Source organism: Leptosomus discolor, chromosome 3 (genome assembly GCF_034619465.1).
Source record: "Leptosomus discolor isolate bLepDis1 chromosome 3, bLepDis1.hap2, whole genome shotgun sequence".
Classification (NCBI taxonomy): Eukaryota; Metazoa; Chordata; class Aves; order Leptosomiformes; family Leptosomidae; genus Leptosomus; species Leptosomus discolor.
This window is the reverse complement of record NC_141393.1, coordinates 27,178,892-27,201,342: the sequence shown is the minus strand read 5'-3', so window position 1 is coordinate 27,201,342 and position 22,451 is coordinate 27,178,892. Positions and strand designations below refer to the sequence as shown.

The window sequence follows — 22,451 nt, the reverse complement described above, 5'->3', positions numbered from 1 at the left end:
CCACTCGGAAATCAAAAAAAAAAAACAAAGCTATTTCTCAGAATACTTGTGGCAGTACTTCTGTCAAACTTCATGCGCTGCCTCCACAGTGAAACTTTCACTTGTGTATGGGATCCTCCTGTCACTTAGTGTTCATGCTGTTTTCTGCTTCTGTAGCTGTTATTTTTTTCTACACTCAATTGTGGCAGGAGGTGATATCATTGAAGTTGACCTTCATCCCGCTTACAAACAGTCAATTTTTATCAGTTTTTTGAAGGAGGAGCTGCCTTATTGATACTTCACTTTTTCAGCTTATTTTGCACTAGCGCAGACCTTGGTTGCAGTTACTCTTGGGCAACACAAAGCACCAAAAGCTTTAAAACTTAGAGGCCTTTCACCTTCCTTTCAGAGGATAACAAAAAGCAATAATAGATCTACCTTTAGAGTCTTCCTGACTGTAAACCGAGGATATCCTGATGCTTTCTTATTATCAGATCATTAAGCCTATTTTAACACACTCCCTGCAAGTTTATTTTAGTTTCAGTGCTAACATCTGTTCAGGCTGTGTAAAGCATTTAGTGGAGTAGAAGTTAAACAGTGTACAACTGAGTCAAGTGCGAAGACTGACTGATGATTTGCTTTCTCGGTTAAGCTCTAGGCCTAAGTGTCAGACAGCTTTGTCCTGCTAGATGGAGTTTAAGCAGAGCCTGAGTTACATTAAAGCTAACAAGGTGGCTGTTTCCTTAGCAATATTTGTTGCATGCATTTCTATTTATTTTTTATGAGAACAAATAAATATGGGAAGAAGACAAAGTGAGCGAACAAGGAAATATCCGGGGTCCAACAGTTACAACCTTTATAGTAACTGAAATTTGAATTTTCAAGCTTTATGAAAGCTCTCGTGTTTGTTACTTCTTGTCACTGAAGTCTGTTTTCCTTTAGGCTATGCTACTTTGCATGTTTTGTGTGTCATAATATACATTTATCGTAGGAAAATTTTCGCAGAAAATTACGTGTGGAGTTTGAAAAGAGCTTCTTAGGACTGTTTTTCCTAACACTGTCTTTAAGTTCTTTTCTCTTACAGACTTAGGTAAGTGAGAGAACAAGAAGAAAAATCCCAAAGATCTGTTCGTTAAAGTTAAGGGACTTGTGATTTTGGTCCAGAGGAATTGTGTATTGAAATTCAATAGTGCCCTTTTGACTTGACTGTTGATTGGCTGCCCAAACAGGGTTAAACCCACTGCTGGCCAGTCCCCTCTAGATGGCAGCAGGAGGCTTCCTGGAGAACTCTTCGCTTTTTTTGTAAAACTGTATAGTTTCAGTCATGATTTGAAGTTCTTCACAAGATTGTTTTTTGTAACATGTTTCCTGTTCTGAATATAGTTTTTTTTTTTTACGGTATTTTCAAACGTTTTATCTGTGTTGTGAGAAACAGTTCTGCTCTACTGTGTTAACAACTTACTTTTCCTTCCTACTCTCCCCTTCTACATCCCATCTCAAGTCATGTATATTTTCAGAGACTTCTGTTTTCATCCAAGTTATTGATAAAATTCTGTGCAGGACCAGAGGGATTCCTGCCACCCTGCATGACAAATGTGTTTATTGAGTGACTTTGTAATGACGTTGTGAGATCTGTTTTTGAACCAGTTCACAGCACGCTCAGTGATGATTTTGCATTAGAGTTCATTAGGCACAGTGACATGTGGGACTGGGTGCCTTTTGAAAAGTTTGTTCATCAAGGTACTATTGCAACACTAAAATTGAAATCTAAGCAATTGATTTGACATGATGTAGTTTGATAAATTAATAATTACTAAATTACATGCCTTGTTTCTTAAATTCATATGAACTTACTAGCTTGTCTATGTAAGTGGACTTTCTGACAAATTTGGAACAAATGTATTGAATGCTTTGTCCATCTTCACTGCTTTCATCTAGGAATGATTGAATACTGTTATCTGGTTTCCACATTCTTATTATATATAATTCCTGCTGTCCGAACTTTTTGGCCATGGATTTCTGAGTTCCTCTTTTGGTTGCTTCTCACAGATTTCTGTTCTTTACAACTAACTTTCTCCCCTCCCTTTCCCATAGGGTTACTTTTACTTTTTGTAGCCCTGGCTATTTTGTTGAATGCCTCATGGCTTCTGTGAATCAAATTAATTTGCTAGTGTATAACTTATGTTTTCTTTTCATCTGGTTTGATTTATTTTTTTTCCACTTTTAAAAGAAGTAGCCAGTTTTACAGTTGCTGCTGTTTCACTAGTCTATACTTTAAGCTGTGTATTCTCATGTGATTTAAGTGATTGTATCTTAATTAGTGCAGAGTTCAGTGACAGTTTTTCTGTATCAGGGGAAACTGAACAAACTTGCCCTGTTTGGACTGTAACAGTAAGTTCAAGAAACAGTCAACTAGAAACTTCAGAGGTGCCTTTTACTGCCAGAGGTCTGAGATAGTGTGGATGTCATTCAGGCTGGAATAATGCTAACAGAGCTTCCTATGGTATTTTATGTGAGCATCTGAGGAGTCAGGCATCTTACCCGCTGTTACGATTTCTGTGCAGTATAGCATGTGCCTGTCTAGCGTGCAGTAGCTTTCTCTGAGAGTGTGGAGACCTCTGACAACTGAAATGGTTAATGCTGTTTTTGATAATGCTGGTTCCCTCCTCCTTGTCTGGGGGTTCAGTTACTTCTTTTTGAATAAGGTCTGTTGATCTGTCCATCCACGTATCCGATTCTTCTAGCTTCAGTAGAAGATACCTAATGCAGTTCCTACTTAGGCAAGATTAGTTGCTTATTTTTGGTGATGTTTTACCTTTGTAGTTTAAAAAGAATTCTGTTTGGCACATATTTTGCAACTTTGTAATCTTTTTTTCTTTTTTAACCAAATGCGTGAGTAGCGTGCTTTTTAAAAAATATATTTCTGATTGCTGGTTGCATGATCTCCTGTACTTTCATTTCCCTTTTGGTAAGATGCAGGCCATTAAACTGCCAATAAAAGATGGGCTATCTTCCATAAATCAGAATTTCTCATTTGTGCCATTTAATTTGCTGATGACTTGTGCTGAAGATCTTTTTTGTGTGTCAGAAAGAATCTCCAAGGTGATCATGGGGAATCTCTTCAGCTCTCCTCCTAGCATGTTCGTAGGTGGATTCTTGCTCATTCAGGTCTGTTGCTCTCAGAATAGTCTTCCCTTCCTTAGCACAGAATTCACCTAAAGGATAACCTTCCTTGAATGAAGCAGGATTTTTGTAGCATGAACCAATGATTTATCTTTTTTTTTTTTTTTTTTTAAATTTTATTTTCACTCTCCTCTTAAAGGATAAGCTGTCCTTAGGTTTCTGGTTTGTGTATTTGTTCTTTGGTGTGAGGTGGTTCTGGAGTTCTCCAGCAACTGTCAGGTTCAGGACCTGGCATCAATAATAGAATCTTTTAAAAATAAATTATTTTTCAGAACCTCTACTGAGGTTTCTGCTTGTGTTTCCTTGCTTCCTTTTTAAGCTATGTAAAATTCTACCTTGTCCACTTGCTTCAGTTCTCTCATTAGAGCTTCTGTTTTCCTTCTGTTAAAGAGTCATCTGATTGGTTAGAGTACATTGAAACAATTTTTAGTATTAAAAATCCAGCTTTGCATGGATTTTGCTGTCTGTGTTAATGTGGGTGTTGTAAGGGCGGGAGGAGGAACAGGGCTCAGTGAGCACACCTACTTATTTGTTCACGTAGTTAGGGTAACTTTGGGAGACATAGCATCACTGCTGAACCTGAGCTGCAGCCAGTCAGTGAGTCTCATTTCTGCTGTTGGCAGAAGTCTGGCAGGGGGAGGGAAGAGGTATAGGCATATTGCCTCGCTATGGGCTCTTTTTCCCTGCTACCTTGATTGGAGCAGGGTAGTGCGCACCGCAGAATGAGGGGACCCCAGCTGATGTGGCAAGCAAGAGGGAGGTAGTTCTTTCCTGGGAACCCAGTCACGGATCCTGACTCAGTGTTTGTGACTCACAAAGCAAGTTTCAAAACAGTTTAAATACAGTATAAACAGTGTAAATAACTGCAAATTCAGATACCTAGCTCTGTTTTTCCATATGACCCATTACAGCTTTCAGAGGAACTGAGACAAAATTGACTTTAGATGATTTTTAAACTCTTGATTTCATGACCTAGCAGCTCTGGGAAGGGCATGCACTGCTAGTAAGCAAACTTAACTTGGTGTTAAAGAGATTTTTATTATTCTCTATTGCAGTTATTTTTAAAGATCTGCCTTGTCATCTTTTTGAATATATGTATACAGAGAAGTGTATCTGAGAACTACATACACAGAGAAAAATGTTTTTCTTAAAAAAAAAAGTAAAATAAAAAACTTTTTTTTTTTCCAAACTTTAGAACAAACCTTTGTGTGAAAGTAACAGATAAGCAGGATGGGGAAGCAGAAAAAGCAGCATGTCACTGAAGGAATGTAGTTGTCCAGGCACTTTCTGAAGGCCATGCTATCGCTTCCCTGTAAATCTCTGATATTTTTCAGATAACACCTGCTATACTGGTTCAAAAGTTCTAAAATGTGTGTGTATATATATACATACAGACACCTGGTATCACAGCCATTTTTATAAAATCTCACTGATGCCAGAGAGATGAGATTATCTGGCTGCTATGCTATCACAGTATAGCTTTGGTGATATTGCTAGTGCAAGACTTCCTGAAAAGCCTATTCTTTAAGCCCTAATATGTTTGTGAAGGTGATGGTGCTTTTGTGCAGTATCTGCCTTAAATGTTAGAAAATGTGGGCTCACTGACCCCACAGGTATGAATGCCGTTTCTAATTTCCCTGTCAGTGATTGTTTTGCTAGTCTACTCCATTATGTTAAATTAAATTTTTGTTTGGAGTTGAAGCTGTTTTGTGCTTTTCCTCCTGTAAAATCAGGAGGGTAAGTATGACTGTATTATCCAATGTCAAATCCTCACACACTTTTGAGAGCAATGAGACAGTTACTGAACACGCTCAAACAAGTGTCCCACGTGTTTTTGTGTGCCCTGGCTTTCACTGGACTCTAGCAGCTTTGCTCTGATTTTATTTGTAATTCTGATTTATTTTCTGTATATGTTCAAGCAAATTAAATACCAAGTGTACAGTGGAAGAGCTATTTGATGCTGGCTGTGAAGAGCCTAAGAATTAGACCTGGATGACCTGGGAGATGTCAAGTGAACAGCAAAAAGTTGACCATCTTCTAGTGCCACAGACTGATAAAGGAAAAGACAGCCAGGGTTTAGTCAGTTAGTGGTGGTTTTCCTTAATATGAAGAATGAGTAAATGGCTAGGAGTTTTTTGCCTGGAGAGAGACAACTGGTGCAGTATGTGGAAAAAGATCTGTAAACCTGATTAATGCAGAGGGGGTTTGAACAGGGAATGACTCTTCACTGTTTCTCATAGTACAGGAGCCAGAGAGAATAAAATAGTGTGTCAGGCCAGACACAAGGAGGTGCTTGCACTGTGCATTAAAGTCAGAACTCATTGCCACTGGACGTTGTGGGCACAGAGTTTATCTCACTCAATAAATGAGACAAAGTATTGGAAAATAAATTCATCGAAGGTGTCTGACTGTCATGGTTGGGACGGGACACGACAAGAGTTTATGTAAGAAGGCAGCCTTTATTAAGTTACAAAAGCCAAGACGGCTGAGCTGGCGCAGCAGAAAAAACATACCCTTTTATAACCTTTCTTATCTGTCCACCGGTTCATGCACTAAGGCTGCTAAAACGTTTCACTCCATAACTCTGTCCATTTGCCTCTATTCACATACTGATTGGCTGGAGCTCCTACTGTATTTCCCACTTCATCTACTGTTCTTTTGCCAAATTTCTGCTCTGTGGTATTCACTTGTTTAGTCTCTTCTTTCTCAGTCTCTTAGCACTTACTCAAACCTGTTACAACATTCTTCGTCCACATCTTTTATCTTCTCACGGGTATAGTGGGATGTTGTCGAGGCCAATTTCGTCTTCCTCAGTCAGGCTAGCCCCGACATCTGACCACAGAGAAGTCACCAGCAGCTTGGAAATCTTAGAGATGCAGAAAGCTAGGAGAGATTACTAAGCAGGTACAGCTATGTGCTTCCTTGCTCTTACACTTTTATAGGTGTTTGCCATTGGCATGTCAAGAGTCAGGGTCATGGGTTGGAAGGACTTCTGTTTGACGCTGGTTTTTTTTTATTTGTTTGTTTATTTTAGTAATAGGCTAGACTGCGTGGTAGTTAAGCAATCACTGAGGTGTTCCTGTAATGGAGAGACCCTTCCAGAGATAGCAGGAGACAGATGGGCATGTGAATGAGGAACAGCTACCTTGCTCCCAAGTTAAGCTGTCCTTGGTTGTGAATTGTAGCCTTCTGCAGCCTCTGAAATTTCTGGAAAATCATGAAGGAGTCCTGAACTCCAAGCTATTTAGAGATCACCACTCTTTCTCGGATTGGTAGTCTTTGGTTTTTCATTTCTCTCAGATAAATGCTGTCTAGCATGATCTCTTGCCTGCAAGTTCAGCTTTTTAGTAGGTTTGGAGGGATAGAGCAATTCCATCTCTTTCCTTCAGCAGGATTTAACTGTAGCACATTTTGAAACACGTAGACTTAGTTCTGCCTGTGATCCTTGCAGGCTACTCTTGACATGGATCACTTCAAAGGTAGGATAGCTCTTCCCTACAAGGTTGATTGTGAATTCACTCATTGAGTTGTGTGGTTTGTTGGTTTTGGTTGGTTTTTTTTTTTGGGGGGGGTGGGGTGGGGTGGGTTTTGTTGTTGTTTTGTGTGGTTTTTTTTTTTCCTCCTTTTTTGATGCTGATTGTAGGTAGGATATGTTTAAATCAGGGGCTCCATCTTTGGACTGAACTTGTGTTATCTGTTAAGCTAAAAAACAGGGCATGACAGTTATTAAACTCAAACTTTGCATAAGTTGTTGAATTAGAATCAAAGTAAGGAAAGGAGGGAGGGCAGTGTTACTTACTGGAACATCTCTCTCCTTTTCTGTAATGGATTGTCTTTTCTATGAGTGTCTACATGTAGTACCGACATGCAACCTTTAGGCTCCCTGTAAAACACCTGGCCTTTGTACCCAAACAGGCTTGTACCAATGATATAATTGATCAGATAAAACTATTTCCTGACCATAACCGCTTTTTCTTTAGTCCTGAAACAATCAACACAGAGGCTTTTGAAGCTCAGAAGCCTTACTTCCCGCAGTACAGTTGCCTAGTGCCTTTTCTGGTTTGTATATTCCCTTTCTTTGTAACAAAATGTTTCAGAGTCTTACATTTGTAGGAAATCAACATCTCAACAGGTATGTGTAAGTAAAGAGTGTTTTAATGTTCAGGGTGTCAGTGGTGTGTCTGTCTCATGGCATCTTCTGAAATCTCTTGTTGGTCCATTTTAGTAAAAGCTGTATGTCTGCTCTCTGCAGTCTGGGAAATTGCATGAAAAAGTGAACTGTATTCTTACGGTTTCTTGTTAGCCAAAATGAGATGTTGGAAACTGTAGAAGAGTAGACTCTTTCCTGAAAATGAACTGTTTCCTTATTTCCTTGGAGAAACAGACTACCTGAAGTGTTGTGGTGGAGCTGGAGAAGAGAACGGACTTTCAGAGAAGGAAGAAGGAAATAAAGTGAAAGATCATCAAGTGATGTGGATCCAAATCTAGATCCCGCAGCAGGAGTCTCAGTGCCAGTTATTAGAAAGATATAGCAATGTTGTTAATACCTTGACTGCTGACAAAAGAGTAAGGAGGATGCTCACTTTTCTTTGGTAAGAGCTGGCACCTCCAGTGGTATACTGCTTCTAGCCCTAGTGTGTCTTGAACTTTAGTGTGACCTTGAACTTAAAATACACAGTTTATTTTCTCTTGCAAGGTGAGCTGTCCCACATAGGAGGAAGCGGTTTGAGGTGCATATGCTTTGGTTATTTCTGGTCTGCTTAGAATTTTCTTTGTAGGAACTGTTTTTTTTTTTTCTTGGTTAGTTTCTACATTCCCTGCCTTGCTGAATGAATCTTCATCCTGTTTCAGTTTTGCCTCTAAGCATATTTCTCCCTTATTTTGTTATTTAGTACTGTGTTTGGCAAGTACTTTATGTGAAATAGTATACTTCATGTGCTTCAAAGCTTGAAGGCAGAGTTTTATAGCTGGACAACAAAATTATGCTCTTTGGACACTGGATTTCTGTAATGTGCAGTTAGCTTAAGGACTTACTTAGCAGAGTTAGTCGATTTGAAAATGTCTCACATTTTGAATCGTTTATTTGTGGATTAGGAGAGTTTTTCAGGAACTATGCAATCAGTTGTTTTTGTTTCCCTTAGTAGGAAAAAATATGGAGGCTGTTTTCAGTTTAGTAATTCTTGGTCCTTATTTGATTGTTTCAGAGAGGTGAAAAGAAAGCTTACGCTGTCTGTTAAGGTGTTTATATGGCCCTGTCACTGTGATGTCCATGCTGCTATGATTTCCATGTGAAACCTTGGCTTTTCTCCTGATTCTTTTTATACCCTCCTCCCACGCTGTAGATCTGCTTCTTCATTTTAAGGCACAGTGCTATGGTAAGAGATACTCTGCATCTGCAGAGGGACAAGGAAATCACCTTTCCTTATACTCCTCACTGGGTGGCTTATTTACAGGCAGAATTTTTCTGGGGCAGCTCCTGTTGGAAGAAGAGCAAGACATCAGAATGCCGGCTTGAAATTGCCATTCATACGTGATCTGTGAATTGGCTAATTTTGATATGTAGGTAGTTAAGAAATTATTACAGTCAGAGGAGTCATGACCTCAACTTTTCATCATCTCCATTGGCTTGTGCCCCAGTTTCAAAGTGAAGAAGGTATAGGAAGTTTTAATTGTACCTGTGTGATTTATCCTCAGTCAGCTCTTTAATTTCTTCTGGCTGTCTGAGGTTTCCGACACGCTGTAAATTTCTCCAACTTTTTCATTATCTGCAATTTCTTTATGACTCATGAATCGGAGTGGAGAGAGAGTGTGGATTTACAGCAGAGATAAACATGTCCATAAAGTCTGTATCTGTGTCAGTAATTGTACTGCTGTCAGTGACTGTCCTGTTTTACAGGTCTCTCTTGGGAGAGGAACATGCTTTGCTACCAGTGTTGAGAAGTGTTCGCTTTGATTTGCATTAACTTGCCAGGAGATTAGGTTGTGATGGTGAGGGTGGAAATTGAGTCTGGACCTTGGCTGCTATTGTTTTTTTTAATAAGTGGGTGTGTGGTTGAGTTGCCCTCTATGTGCAGGGAAAAAAAAAGCAGGGCCAGATTGTTCTTAAATACAAAATCAGGGAGATACAGTCTACTGGTGATATCAAATGTGATCCTACCCATATGCATAAATTGTGCATTCTTACCATAAAACAAATGCTGTATCTAGGTAACTGTCATATATGGAAAAAATACTGCATGGATCCTTAGGGTGTTCTCTGTCTGCTGGTGAAGTAGAATAAATATTTCCTTAAGCTTCAAGAAATTTCTGCATCTTTGCCTTCTTCCCCCTCCCTTACTCTGAGGGGAAAGTGCTATTGTGGATTTCGATGGCAAGTACTAATACAGCACCCTAGTCTCCAGGCGTTGATGACTCTGCTTGCTGCAGAAGGAGCTGTATGCTGTTGGAGTTTGAAAAAATAAAAAAATCTCTAAAACTCTCCTAAATGTGTCAAAAGTTCAAGCTTCTGCAATTTTTCATTGCTTTTATGTTCTGTTTGATGCCTGTTGATATTTGTGTATGTGGAATCTCCTTTTGTTAGATTAGATAGTTTGCGTTGGGTTTTTTTGGTCTGTGATTTACTAATTTTTTGTCACAGTAAGAGGGTAATTACTTTCTCACAGAATTATTTTTAAATATTCAAAGTGACTATAAACCCCCAAATTTCCATTATGTCAGGTATGCCTTGAGACCCCCAAATGCAGCTGATTGAATTTGCTGGACACCTTTTACAGAAGGGAGATGATCATGAACAACGTAAATTCAGGGATTGTGTTGATAGCTTTTAAAGTTGTATAGATGAGGGAGTGTTAGAAATGTTAAGATGGCATCTGCTGTTGCGTAGTTGTTAATTCTGGATCCTGATGTTGGAAATACAAAGGCGAGCTTTTTGAGTGATGTGTCCATCTAGCTCTGCTATCTGAGTTTCCAAAGTTATGGAAACCATGTGCTAAGTGGCCCAGTGGCTGGCACATAACTATGCTCTTAAAACTGCTGTTGATTTTAATGAGTGATGCTCAATGCAACAGCAACATTCTAAATAAAAGCTGAGTTACTATGAGATGCTTTTTACCTGATCTTCATTGAAATATCTTTTTTCCTTCTCTTCTCCTCCTCTTCCTCTCATTATCTACATCCCCATACCTAGTTTGTGGATCTGATTTTATTAAAACAAAGGTTACATCTGGAAGGTACTTCTACCAGGACATATTAGTTGCTTTATTAAAACAAAAACCAAACTAAAAAACCCCAACAAAACCCCCATACAAAACGTTTGTGTTATATCCTGGTATTCTTTTCTAAAAATGTCTTTTCTGAAAGTCCCCTTTGGCTCCTATAGTTTGTTTGATAGTAGGAAGAAATACTGCAATAGTTTGATCCTTTCTGGAAAAGAGTTGTTGAGTTTATGTTGATAGGCTGAAGGTTGATCAAGACACTTCCTGTGGTTAAGAGAAGGGAGCCTTTTCAGTGTTAGTGGGAAGAAGAGGAAGAGGTCTGATTCATCTGGAGACTGACCAAACTGCTTTGAAGACTGTGAAATCATTCATCTGATCCATCACCATTAGCTTTTGCAGGATTATTTGTATGCTAAAATACTCTCTAGAAGTAAGTTAATTCAAAGCCTGCATTCCCCAGTCTCAGCTGAACACAGCACCAAATGGTTCAGATTATGAGCTTTGAGCAGGAGATCTGAGGTGCAGCTCTGTGGGCTGCCTCCATGTGAGTGGCCTGATTAGGAACAAGAAACCTAAGGATTCTTGTAATGCAGTGATGGCTTTCATGCTTTTTGGGGTGATGAATGGACTTCCAAATACTTCCATCCACAGAGCTGATCATGAGTCTATGCAGCTTAGGTTGGGGAACCTGTTTTCCTGTGTAGGGAGATACAGTCCATTCAGTATAATTCTTTAAGCAGAGGAAGAGAATGGTCCTCAACATGCACAGAGGTTCTTATGTGTCTTGACTGGAATGAACAATGAAACGACCATCATCTGTCTAGACAAGCAGGGGGTCAATGGGGCTTGACTGAAGAGCTTTTAGCCACAAAAGTAAAGGAATGGGCTGTCACATTAAAGCATTTCTACCTGCCACATGCTTGGCACAGAAAGAAACATGACTACAAACAAAATGTTCTTACATTATACTGTCAGAAGCCTATTTTTTGCTACTCTTATTCTGACAGGATAACTTGTAGACTACTGTCAGTGGAGGAATTGAGGATGGGTAAAAGTTTGATCAAGCATAAGGTTATGTGCATTTTTCTGTTACGGTTTAAAAACACAAAAATGCCAAACAAATCTCAAGAGATGCTCTGGCAGGGACTCTCAAAGCTTTGCAACTGGTCTGTATTTATTATTTTAAATTCTTTTGCCATCTATACCTTTATCTGATTAACACTTTTCTACTTCTGTGTTAATAGAACATTTCCTCTGTATTTACGAATATTGGAAAGGTTATCCCTGTATCACCTCTGTCTGAAATGTTTTCCTATAAATTCCTGCTTCTGGCAGGAGTCAAAAGAGAATTTTCTTCCACGTTCTGAGTAGCTGGACCTGTTTGCAGAGCAGCAGCTGATCTTAGTGAAAATTGCACTAGAGTATGACTTTGGAGACCTTGGTTCCATTTCTGGCACTACCACTGTTCGGCTTGGTTGGTTTATTTGCCTTCTCATGTGTACCTCCCTATTTCACCAACTGTAAGGTGGAGTTCATATTAACTTTCTTTTGCAAGACATTGGAAAAATCAGAATTTTAAAAAAATCAGCATATAAAGCCTTTATTGTTAAGTATGCTATCCTGTATGCTGTTAGTAGTTGTCCCCTGCTTGCTGCTATAATATGCCAGAGGAAGGCATCATTAGAATATTGTGGATGTCGTCAGTAGAAGTAAAATGAGTGTGGTGATGAAACATATCCTGATATCAAGTGCTTTTCAGCCTGGGACCCAAGCAAGGTAACTAGGAAGAGCAAGGCTATTCTCAGCCATTTTCATACATTATTTATAAAAGTATTTCTATTTGCAAGCAGCATAAAGGTTAAGAATTATTAGTATATATCCATACTAATATCAGGGATTATTTACCTGGTTGGTGGCACATTTGCCCTGCTAGCTCAGAGACAGTCTCACTGTTTTGTTCAGCTAGCAATTGTGCTTTGAGAAAGGAAATACAGTGTATTTGTCAAATAGACTGAACATATGTTGGTGGGGTACTGCTGTATTCCTTTTTAGTTTCCTCTATTTTGTATCCGATGATAATGTGTACAAGGCTGTGTGAAAAATCTCCAGCGTGTTGTTGCTTTATTGAGTGGTTTCAGTTGTTCTGAGCGTGGAGTCTTCTGTAAGATCAATAATGGACTTGCCAACTTACCTCTTGCATCTCCAGTAAATGCAGCTCTGAACATCTAGTCTGTGTAGTGTTGCTAGACCAAGTCTGATAGTATCTGTCTCTTATTGCCTCGTTAACTTGTAGGCATTAGAACAAGATAAAAATGCCCTAAAGCCTCTTATCTGATGATTGTTGTAACCTTCTGAGTGCCATTAGTTTAAGTTTGCAATCAAATGCCTCCCCTGAGTATAAGGACAACTGATTAAACATGAAGTGTCCCCAGAGGCTTTTACAGCTGTCATGGGGGCGGTGGCAGCCCCTCTCCAAAAGGAAAAGAGGGGCTGGAGGTCCCGGTGGGGCGGCCACTCTGCAGACCTCCACGTGGCTGCCCCAGCTGTTCCGCTTTGCCTAATGAATTGTTTTACAAGGAGAGGCTGGATATTGTCATCACAAGCTGCCTTCCCCAGGGACCAAAGCCAGCCTGATAATGACTAATGTTAGTGATAGTAATTGAAGTGTGATGGCTCTCCAGGGACCTGCACACGCGTAGAGCTGTCACGCACTTGTGGCTGGTCCAGTCCCATGAATACCTCAGAAATGATTTTTAATTGCTTGACTTTCGTAACTAGTTCCTATATATCTCCTGCAGAAATACACATTTTATGAGGGGAGGGAAAAGAAGCTGAGGACTGTATGACCCTCGGTTTACACATGTTAGTTTACTGCCCTGAGGTGTTTCTAATGAGGATGGCTGTGTGTTCTTGCTCCCGTCTGGTCTTGGTGTGGATCTGCTTGGTGTCTCTGCACAGGCATATACAACTGATTTCACCTGAATGTACCTTTTGTTTTATGTCTAAGCCCTGTCTTCTGTGATACTGAGCCTTGATGCATGGAGATTGTACTTGATTATAAAACAAGGCAATAACTTCATTTCAGAATATTTCAGAATATCAAAGGATCACTGGTATTAATAGCATGGAAGTAATGCTAGCTATTTGCATTTTGTTAGGTATTGAAAACTGGATGTAAGATAGAATAAAAATCTTGTGAAACTGTAGCATGTCAGTGTGCCCCAACAGCACTGGAGTTTATTGCCGTGAGCTTTTAGGGGTTTAAGATGGAGAAGTGACCAATCTGTACAAAACAGAGTGGTTCTTTTTTTTCCTGGAAATTTTCTCCTTTGCATTGTTGAATATAACAGTGGGCTTCAGGTAAAAATATCTGGAATGGGGAACTGTATTCCTGACTTCCAGGATAGCCTTTTTGTGTGGGGGCTGTGGTTTTTGTTGGTTTTGGGTTTTTAAGTGCTGTGTTCGGATTGGCAGATGAAACTGATCGGGTTCAGTTAAACTTTTCTGCCAGTGCTAGCAAAGATCACAACATTATATCAGTTCAGGAAACTATTTTTAACAGGACCGTGAGAATTGCCATACTCAGGCCAGTACCCTTGTAGTTTCTTGACCCCAACAGTGGACTTTGTCAGTGTGAAGAGCTACTCACTGTTCTGCACATTTGCACAAGAGCAGGCAAAGGGAGGTTTCTTGCCAACCCTCCCCAACACAGTTGGTGTATTCCCTGAAATGTGAAGGTTCTATAGCTTTATCTATCGAAAAATATACCTCCTTCTACATTTTTAGGTAATACTTCTTCAGGATTGTGTTAAATTTAATGATATAATGTCATACAATTTTTAACTAAAGAGCTAATAACTTGAGTGTGTGAAAGCTTACATTTTCCCCCAGCTATATCCATTAGGCTAATAATGTAAGACTTTATCTCCTTGCAAATTTTGTTTTGCCTTTATTTCCTCTTATGGATTTCTTTAGACTGATTTCATTATTGTTCTGCTGGGGTTTTTTTATTCATTTCTATACAGGTTGTTTTCATTAAACAAATCCAACTTTAATGGCTATAAAAGGGCTTCTCATGTATGAATTAATTTGATCTGGTGTGATACTGTTGTACTGGACTGAGAGCTCTTGTGGCTTGTTTTGCTATGTTTAAGGCTGGTCTTTTCTGATAGTATACAGTGAAAATAATAGATCTCCTCTGTCTCTGTGCTGGCTTGGACAGAGGAAGAATGAAATTCATATTGCTACTACTTGAGAAAACCGTGAGGAGAGAATGGATTTATTCACAAAGCTGAGTGACCACGATGGGGAGCTTGGAAAAGAGATTAGAAAGGGGAGATGTTGCCAAATGGAAAACATTTTCTTTGTCCTAATTGTTGAGGGTGCTTGGAAGTATATGTTCACCAGGTACCTACCAGTTGTGTAACACTGAGAGATAAAAGGATAGTCTGTCTGAAGGTAGGGTTTTTTAATACTAGGTCAGTGATGGGACTATGGAGAAGATGTACAAGATCAGGTGATAAGACAGAAATGTGCAGGGCGGGGAAGGGAATGAACCTAATTTTTTGGTACTGTATCTCATTTTTGTTTCATCTCTGTGTTTAGATGACTCAATTCAGCCTACTCTGAAGTCAATGTGAAGTATCTTAGTAAATTCAGGACCAGTTAAAATAGATCATACTAATTCATTGCAGCCACTTTATGGATTTAAGTGTTGAAAATAGGGGTTTGTTGCTCTTACTCGTATGTTACTCTGTAAGTGTAGGTCTGTCTGGTTTCAGGCTTAGGGGCAATCTTCTGAGAAGACTAGAATTTAAAGAAAGCACTTCTTTCCAGTCTTTCAGAGCATTCTAAAAGGCCACTCTAGGAAATGGAGCCTAAAACAAATTCGTAGTGATGGAGAATTTGCTACGTACCTGTTTCTTACTTGTCTCTTAAAAATCCAACTCTTGATCCTAATGTGAATTTGTCTGGGTGCTGAGACATTTTGAGTTGTCTCTATCAGTGCAGGAGGGCTTTGTTGTGGCTTTTTGAGTTCTAGTTGGAGATCAAAAAAGGGTGCTTAATGCTATTGCCAGCAGAGTAAACATACTACCTCTTGTCATCATATTCATTGCAAGTTTGTTCTTCACCTCCCTCCTCCAGTGAAGTGCTGGCTCTTAGAAATTTATTTTGGTAATAAAACATTACTTTATACTTGCCCATGAAAGCATGTTTGAAGGCCGTTTGTGGATTCTTTAAAGTGTACAAGAGATTGTTGTTCCCTGAGCACACTGCAAACTCGTATCGTAATTAAGCCTGATGAATTAACACGCAGAAAGTTAAACTCGTAACTTTCAGTGGTTAACTTAGGCTCTTAAAATGTGGAACCAAACCTGTGGCTGGCATGCTGTAATTCAGTTGTCAGTCCCAAAATGTTATGTCTTGATGGGTTTTGGTTCTGAGAAAGTGAGTGGGTTTATTCTTTCAGAAGTTTTATTCTTGCAGAAATTTTTGGTCACAATGAGGAGAGGATAAAGTTGTGTTTACTGCTTTTCACAGTTGTAAGTCTTGACAGTAAAGCCAAAGGATATAGTTCAGTTATTTTCCCGTGATTTATCTTACAACTTTTTACTGTAATTGGGGAGATGGGAATAGGAAACTCCATGCTGTGTAAGTAGAGATTTTCAGTTCGTAATTTAATTTTGAGGAGCTATTTTTACTGATTTGTTGCTACAGCACAAGCACAAGAGTGGAAGTAATTGAAAGGCATCTAGTAACAGATAGGCAGATTTTGCTTGTGTGTTGTTTTGAGAACTGTTTTAGTGAAAGCTAGTGAAGCCTATTATAATGAAGTTCAGCAGAATGTATTTTCCATGTAGAAATTATTTTACATTGATAGGGCATTTCCATATGGAGAAGTTTCTGTGCTACAAAGCGTATATCCACATATTGTTTAAACTGCACAAAGTGGCAGTTATTTTGGTGTCAGTATACACTGTCATGTAAAATCTGGCTTTCCAGATATTTGGTGATATTTTAGAAACATCTGTTATGAATAATGTCTCTCTTTAAGTCCTTGCACAATGTCTCTAAAACCTATTGTTTTAAAGCTTTCTGCATTCAGTGGCAATTCATCAAATACTGGCTCCCATTTCCTTCACATTAAAAGGTGACTTCTGTTTTCTCACTCTAGGGTTTAATCCCTGTTCTACTGAACCAGATAAAATCAGGTCTGGTCAGTAGCTGAAGGGGAATCCATGAAGAGCCCAGGTGTTGCAATAGCAGTGTGGTGCCCTTCTCCCTGTGGGCTGCTGAACTGTTATCCTATGGTAGCTCTAGAGGGCTCTCTGCTGTTGGAAATGTTACATTTCCAATGAGTTATATGACAAAGGTCTTAATAACCTGTTGGTCATTAAAGAACTCATAACACTTTTTTTTTTTTTGCAAATGCTAACCTCATTGTTGTCAGCAAAATGCAGCACATGCAATTAGAATCTCATTTTCTCCAGTGTCAATTAGAGATTCTCATTTTTATTCTGAACCGTGTTCTGCTCTGTGTGTGAATGGCTGTCACTTAAGTTATAGCGTTTAAGTAATGCAGGAAATAATTTCTGTGGATGTGGTTTGCAAAGTCTCTTGTGTTAGTCACTAGAAGTATGAGGTTATCAGCACTGACTATATGTGCAAGAAAGACAGGAAATAATTATCCCAGCCTCTATTGTAACCATACAGTTCATTACTGTAGGAGCTTAGAAGTATATGGGTATTGTTATAGGAGCATTAGAAATAAATTTGTAAGATGGATGAAAGTATGAACAGTAGTTTTCAGCAGAGTAATAGGCATTTGTCATCAAGTTGTATCAAGTGGCATTTAGAAAAGAAGGAATACCTACATAATACTTATGGTTTTTATTTCCAAACCCTTCCTTTGGGTGTTAGACAAGGATGTGAATCCCAGTTCTGCCTTGGCCAATGTGCGGTATTGTTGGCTTTGACTGGGTGTTCTGTATCAGACTTGGCTACATTAAAATGGACTTGAAAATGGTAGTTTGAAAATGAGTCAAGCAGTTAAGATTGTAATCTATTCTCTGTTGTAATAACTAAGTTCTATTCTCTGTAGTTTTGTAGGTTTGCTTTTCCATATACGTGGCTTTGTGCTGACAGTGCATTGCATAAGGGAAGCTGATGGCTTGGGAAGCTAGCTGGTGACATTTGCGGGGGTTGGCAAGCGGATAAGAATGCAAGACAGTTGAGTAGGTAAGCCCTTTTGTTGGGTGTAGCATAAGCAGTGGTGTGTAACTATTTCAGTGCGAACGCTGATGTCTTAAACATAGCCAGGGAAGAAACATTTACTGATACGAATGGCAACGGTTTGCATCTCCTGGAGCAGTTGTCTTTAGTTTCAGAAAACTAGTGCTGCGTTGCTTTCACCTGCTTGTGTTTCGAAAACTGTAAAGACTAGCAATAACATCTGTGAAGACTAGAAATAACTGCAGTGTGATTACAGCTTATGTTCTCCAACACAATTGGGCAGCATGGGTTGGATGTCCATTATGGATGGTGCTGCAGTTTTCTATATGATAAGGAGCTTATGTATTGAGGGAGTGAAAATAGTGTTGAGTTTGATGCTTGGTGAGCTCGAACACGCATGAGTGTCATGCTTTGCCTGCTCCACGGTGAGTTCTGTCTTGCGTACTCTGCAGAGCCCTCGCTTGAAATCACCATTGTGAATTTACTGCTGAAGGGGGAAAAGGTGAAGTATGGCTAGATTCAGAAAGGGAACAGGTTGTTTTATTTTCATTGGTAGCATTTGCAGTTCCCCAAGCAATGAGGGCTGGAGAAACTGGCTGTCAAGAGCCACATCTTGATTAGATGTTTGGGCCTGTTGTAAAATCCTGTGATGTCTGCCGGTTGTGCCAGTGTGGAAATTCTCCTTATACAGTGGATAAAAGGTATTGAGAAGTCTTTCCTGTAAATTCTGGGGTTTTTCCCCCTCTTCTAGGAGCTGCTTTTCATAGTAGGAAAAAATAGGCTGAATTACCCTCGTCTGCGTAAACCACAAACTAATAACAGTTAAGTTATTGATTACTTTTTCTGGCAGTGAAAAGATGTTTCTTGCAGAATTCGTTTCCACACGGCATCCCTGACTTCAGACACCTGCAACAGAGAAGTTCCGTTAGTAGATGAATTCAGATACTCATTCGTCCTAGCCTTTTGGATGTATTTATTGCACGTACTACATCTTTTCGTGTCTGACCAGTGTAATTTGAGAGGAAATCATATCATTGCACTAGTTTAGTTGAAGCGGGGATTTTATATTTGTTTTAATACACTAGTGAAATTTTTGCATAATGAGATCTTAAGCAAATTAAAACCTTGTATGCAACTATTGAGCTTGTGCTTGTAAGTTCAGATAGTAGACATAGGTGTATCCAGTTTTAAACTACATAGGATTTTGGATTGTTATTTGAAATGTATTTTCAAGTAATTGTGATTGAACAGAAACAATTTCTGTGAGATACAGTATTGTGGACTGGTATCTGCATCCTCTGTTATCTATACTTTGACTTGTTAGTTTTGAATACTTTCCTAGTCGGTTAATGATCAGATGAGAGTACTGAAGTCACTGAACTAAGTGTCTCATATCACTCAGTGTCTCAGAATTAGTTTACAGAAATGCTCTCATTATGTTTAAACATACTTCTGTCTGTATTCCATATAACACTGTGCATTGTTAAACCCTGTCAGTTTTGAGATCTAAATAATTTAGGAAAAAATGAATTAAAAATAGCCCTTTTGGCTGTTTAATCTCCCTGAGGGACAGCCTTCTTGTTTGCAGGATTTAAAAATCCCTATGTTTACTTCCTAGTTGAGATGTTCAGAAAAATCACTAAATGCAGAGGGGGATGCAGTGAAAGTTACTTGGCTCAAATTTGTGTGGGGAAGAAAAAGGAAATAAACATTTTTCTGTAGTCTTCCATTCCTTGTTGTTTTATGGTTGAGTAACTATGGTGGGTAAAATTCAGGTGAATGAGTTTCAGTGATCACTACACAGCTGAAAGGGATAAAAAGAAAGTGTTTTTCACCAGTGGTGGCCTTGAACCTTTAGAGGTCTGTGTATAAGCTTTATATTATCTGAAGCTTTATCCTAATTGCCTTAAGATGTATTAAGTGTATGTATGTCTTTTCACTTCAAGGTCTGCTTTTTACCAAGTACTCTGTTTCTCTGTTTAAAACAGTACAGGAGTGACTTCTTTTTTTGTTAGCCATTTTCATTTTCTGGTAGTCCAGCAGCATCACTGAGCTTCTGTGTCTTAGTTTGAAAGTACAGTGACAGTGTTTGTTGCATTTTAAAACCCATTCAGTTGAAACGATTATAGCAAAATAATTTAAAGGTTGTAGCAGTCTGCAGTTTTCAAAAAGCTGAACTTTATATGTAAATTCATATATTAGTGTTACCTGGCGGTTGTTTTCAGCAGTTCTGAGTGTTTTATTGGAACTTTTAAAAATGCTTCTTTTTTTTTAAAAATTTATTTTATTATTTTGACCCAGTTTCATTGCATCACCTGCTCTGTTTAGAGAACTTTTTTCAGCCAGTCCACACGCTGAGCCATCAGGATGGTAATTCTCTAGTTGCAATGGGTGGCAATGCCTACTCTCTGAAGAGCTGGCCTGTGAATGCTTGTATGAGGTTCTGGCCCTAAATCTATTGGTCACGCTAGGGTCACCATAGCGCATTTCCCAGGCTGAAGTGGCAAAGTCCCTGGTCTCTGGGTTGCGTGCTGCTTCCCTGTTAGAATTCAGTGTGCCAGACCCACAGCACCCCTGTCTTTCATGAATGGAATTCAAAAAGACACTTACATTTCCATAAATAAATTAGGAATTCAGTGGCTTCTTCCGGCTAATCAGGGCAGGCTGATAAACCTTGCTAGCTGTTTAATAAATGAATTGTGACTGATTACCTATTAATATGGACGCCTCAGGAATTCACCCTGGGGGAAGCAGAGCAGTGAAATAGAGAGGGGCATGGCCCCCTGGGAAATCAGGGCTTCATGTTTGCAGCTTAAATATCTCTGTGAAGTATCAATAAGGAGGTAATTGAATTTTGAACACAAACATGAGCGCCGGATGGATGAAGGAGAGGGGGGTTCTGATCATCTCTTCATGCCCCTTCATACTCCCCTCCCCTTTCCCTTAGAGACCACTCTAGTGAAGATAGATGCTAAATCCATTAAATAAAGATTAGACTCTGTGGTGGTAGAAAATGGCAGCTTAGCTAGATCCCTGGGCAAATTGGGACCTTTAGCAATACAGAAAATTAAAATATACATTTTTAACAAGTGTGCTGTCGACACAGTAATAATGACTCTGTGGCTTGTGGGGTTTGCTCACCTTTCAGATCTGCTTTTGTTTGGTTATATCACTTGCTCTTGTTTTGAAACCAGCCTGCTTGGTCTCTCTGAAGCAGAGAAGACGCAGGGGAAGGAAGGCTTTTTTTTCCCCACCTTGCTTTCTGTCTTAGGCACTTTTTCTTGGCTTTTATGCTTGTAGTAGTATAGAAGATCAGTACTCTTGTATTTGAGTATGGAAGTAATTGACTTCGGCTCCAGCATGCTCAGTCATATGTACTGGAAATAGTCTAGAGGAAGCATAGGGATGATAACTGGAGAGTGAAATGTAAATGTGATTGGGCTTTTTTGAAAATGGGTTTTATTCTCTAAGCACAGGGCTTGTTTTTTTATTTACTCCAGATCAATTTTTCTGAGTTCTATCATTATAGGAAAGATTAGTATTGGGGTGTTCTTTCTTGTCATGTGATGAATTGTAGAAACACAGCTGAAGTGACCTTTAATAGGTGATAGTCTTCCTTTATAATACTGTGCTAGACGTAGAATGTGATCAGGCCTTCTTCACAACTTTGCGTGCCTTATCCTGTGTTGCAGAAAGTCAACAGATGCTCCTGGGTTTTGCAGACAGAACCTCATCTGCCTGTACGAGTAGGAGACCAATTGCTGTACTAGAGAGACTGCTCCTCATTTTCCAAATATGATCATTCTGCAGAACAGAATCCAAAATTGCTTCTGTCTAATGTTTCTTAACAAGAAATGAGCCTAAACTAATGTGTTGCTGGGGAAAATTGCTGTTCATTCCTTGTAGAAATTTTTCTCTTTACTCTAGATAGGTTTGAGAATGCAAAGAGAAGAAAAGTGTTTATGCTTTGCTGAATTATGTGGACTGAGACAGTAGTAACATGGGGACTTCGTCTATTCTTCCATGACATCTCCCTGACAACGCCATTTTCCTCTTTTCATACTCCTCTCAAATTTTAGCAGTCATGCCTGGAAAACCCTTGGTGCTGCATCTTCAGCTGCTACGAACTGAACACAGCATTATCATCTCTGGTTTAGGAAGAACGAAAGTAGATATTACTAAGTGTAAGAAAAGAATTAATACACATGGGTCCATTCCAGAGACAGTAATGAGCATACCAGGAGTGTCTTGGCTTCTGTTTAACTGAGAGCTACTGGGGACGTGGAAAAGGTTTTTCCATTTGATTCCCAAACTATCATCTGCTTCCACATCCCAGCAGTTTACTTGCTTGTCTTTTGTCCGAGGGTTTTTGCTTTGAGGATCTCTATATTCTTTCATCCAGCCATGCTTCTAGCAAGGAAAAAAATTCTAAGCTGGCTCAGCCTCAAGGATTCTCTTTCATGGTGTTGACACTAAATTGGAAATGAACAGGTACCACCCCTTAGCTAAATTGCAGTAATTGATTGTGTATGTGCTGTAGCCTGTCTCAATTTAAGACGCCAGTTCTCAAACCTGTGTTGGTAAAGGTAGATTACAGCATTGGATTTACCTTTGGCCAAGCATGTTGACCATGGGCTCCTTCTCTCTTGGGACTTCCTGGCGTTTGGCCCCTTGCAAGGGGGCAATTCCTCCTCTGAACCACACCTTTCTCTCTCTCCATTTCTCAGTGTGACAATTCATAACCCATCTAGTTCCCTTTAACCTTGGCTGGCTCCTCTCAAAGATGTCACCATACTGTGGCAACCTATGTCCTTGTTTCTCTCATGCTACTGGCATCCTTAG

General features: G+C 39.4%; 1 protein-coding gene across 1 annotated transcript in view; it reads left to right on the top strand.

The window, feature by feature from the left end:
* Positions 1-22,451, top strand: part of LIN52 (lin-52 DREAM MuvB core complex component) — a 47,080-nt gene that overhangs the window by 2,308 nt on the left and 22,321 nt on the right. The gene's annotated exons all lie outside the window — the stretch shown is intronic.